We start from the raw sequence: 3,162 nt of genomic DNA, 5'->3' as shown, positions 1-3,162 counted from the left end.
TATAGCGTGCAATATGAAACAAAAATAAAACTCAATTTTTAAAAGAATATAAATTTATTGGAAAAATTGTCACATATAACCTGGTGTAATCAAAGAACAATCAATACCTTCAGCTACAGTGGGGCAAATAAGTATTTAGTCAACCACTAATTGTGCAAGTTCTCCCACTTGAAAATATTAGAGAGGCCTGTAATTGTCAACATGGGTAAACGTCAACCATGAGAGACAGAATGTGGGGGAAAGAAAACAGAAAATCACATTGTTTGATTTTTAAAGAATTTTTTTTGCAAATCATGGTGGAAAAAGTATTTGGTCAATACCAAAAGTTCATCTCAATACTTTGTTAAGTACCCTTTGTTGGCAATAACGGAGGCCAAACGTTTTCTGTAACTCTTCACAAGCTTTTCACACACTGTTACTTGTATTTTGGCCCATTCCTCCATGCAGATCTCCTCCTAGAGCAGTGATGGTTTGGGGCTGTCGTTGGGCAACACAAACTTTCAACTCACTCCACAGATTTTATATGGGGTTAAGATCTGGAGCCTGGCTAGGCCACTCCAGGACCTTGAAATGCTTCTTACGAAGCCACTCCTTTGTTGCCCTGGCTGTGTGTTTGGGATCATTGTCATGCTGAAAGACCCAGCCACGTCTCATCTTCAATGCCCTTGCTGATGGAAGGAGATTTTCACTCAAAATCCCTCGATACATGGCCCCATTCATTCTTTCCTTTACACAGATCAGTCATCCTGGTCCCTTTGCAGAAAAACAGCCCCAAAGCATGATGTTTCCACCGCCATGCTTCACAGTGGGTATGGTGCTCTTCGGATGCAATTGAGTATTCTTTCTCCTCCAAACACGAGAACCTGTGCTTCTACCAAAAAGTTCTATTTTAGTTTCATCTGACCATAACACATTCTCCCAGTCCTCTTCTGGATCATCCAAATGCTCTCTAGTGAACCACAAACGGGCCTGGACGTGTACTTTCCTCAGCAGGGGGACACGTCTGGCAGTGCAGGATTTGAGTCCCTGGCGGCGCAATGTGCTACTGATAGTAGCCTTTGTTACTGTGGTCCCAGCTCTCTGTAGGTCATTCACTAGGTCCCCCCCTTTTGGTTCTGGGATTTTTGCTCACCGTTCTTGTTATCATTTTGATGCCAAGGTGTGAGATCTTGCATTGGGCCCCAGATGGAGGGAGATTATCAGTGGTCTTGTATGTCTTCCATTTTCTAATAATTGCTCCCACAGTTGATTTCTTTACACCAAGCATTTTACCTATTGCAGATTCAGTCTTCCCAGCCTGGTGCAGGTCTACAATTTTGTCTCTGGTGTCCTTCGACAGCTCTTTGGTCTTGGCCATAGTGGAGTTTGGAGTGTGACTGACTGGGGTTGTGGACAGGTGTCCTTTATACTGATAATGAGTTAAAACAGGTGCCATTAATACAGGTAACGAGGGGAGCCTCGTTAGACCTCGCTAGAAGAAGTCAGACCTCTTTGACAGCCAGAAATCTTGCTTGTTTGTAGGTGACCAAATACTTATTTTCCACTCTAATTTGGAAATATATTGGTTGATTTTTAAAGAATTTGATTTTCTGTTTTTTTTTTTTCATATTCTGTCTCTCATGGTTGAGGTTTACCCATGTTGACAATTACTGGCTTCGCTAATCTTTTCAAGTAGGAGAACTTGCACAATTGGTGGTTGACTTATTTGCCCCACTGTACATCATGATTACTAAAATTTAACAGTGACTTTTGTTGTAATTGTATGTAGCACTTTTGGCAATTTCTATCATGTCTTTTAATGGCTGCACTTCATGTTACTTCAGCTCACAATTCAGTTTGACTTGAAGGTAGTTTGTTAGTGTGTCCAATTATAAATTAAAAATGTCAATTGATAAAAATAACTTACTGATGCAATCTTTGAGTCAGGGAACATTTCTTTTACTAATTCTGAGAAGTGATCAGCAATTGTTGCTAAAATAAAAAAAATAAAATCTCCGCTTTCGTCACTTTTTATTCTGCAGACTTCATCTTTATGACCAGTGTTGTTAATCTTACTTTAAAAAAGTAATTAATTACACTTACAAATGACTTTTCCCAAAAAGTAAACTCAGTTACCTGAACGTAAGCGTAATTAGTTACTTGGCAAAGTAATTGTTGTTACCTTTCATGTTTTTTTTTCATTAAAAAAAAAACAAAAACAAAAAAATTGTAACTTTTGCTATGTTTGGGAGTCATTTAACGTTGTGAATCAACCGTTAAAGTTGTTAAAATTGCTCCCGTTTTTGCATTAGTTCCCTTCTGTCTACTTTCGGCATGTGAAAGTTTTAAAACTGTTTCATACTAATGTTCGTTAGGAAGGTTCACTACAACAGAGCCTTTCTGAGAAGTCTACTGCTTTAAGATGGCAGCTGTTTACCAACGCCGGCAAGTGTATCATTTCGCATCTAGTTCATATATATGTGATATCTAGCGTAGCGTCATGTGGGCGTAGTTTGTAGGCTGTCGGCAACAGTCAGGTATTACTGGAGTCACAGCTCCCCCTTTCCCACTCCCGCTCTTCTTTCTCGCGTCATTCAACCAACATAGTAACGCACAGTAATGCACATTGTCTCGTTGCCAAAACGGTGACAAAATCCGAACGGAGAAAAAAAAAATGTAATGCACGAAAAACGTACGATTTTGAACGTATGGTGTACGCATTTAAAAATCAGTGCTCACTTGTACAAATTACGGTGAAACCATACAACTTGACAGGTGTGAACAGTTACTTTTGTACGTTTGTTTTTCTCTAATTGTAAATTCATAGTTTCGTTTTCATGCCTCCAGCACAATCAATAAGCCCTGTGCAACCCCGTGCACGAGTACAAGCTAGATTAGGCTGGTGAACAAGATATTGACCAATAAAAAAACAACAGCGAGAGCAGCTCGCCTTTAAAACGGTGCTGCACAGTTGTACATTTGGTAAGAGTATGCAACTTATAGTTGCTTGCAATCCGCCCTTAAGATAAGTTTTGGATTTTTTTTTTAAATCTTATTAAGCTTCTGTTTACAGTGCAGTCAGTTTTATTACTTTTTTTCCATTCTGTACGGATATATAAAATTTTTGCATCGGAAGAAAATACTTTTATTTTTTAACTGGAAATTTTAAACCAAGTACTCCTG

The sequence above is a fragment of the Corythoichthys intestinalis genome, chromosome 20 (genome assembly GCF_030265065.1).
Source record: "Corythoichthys intestinalis isolate RoL2023-P3 chromosome 20, ASM3026506v1, whole genome shotgun sequence".
In the NCBI taxonomy this organism is placed as follows: domain Eukaryota; kingdom Metazoa; phylum Chordata; class Actinopteri; order Syngnathiformes; family Syngnathidae; genus Corythoichthys; species Corythoichthys intestinalis.
This window is presented reverse-complemented; position numbering follows the sequence as displayed.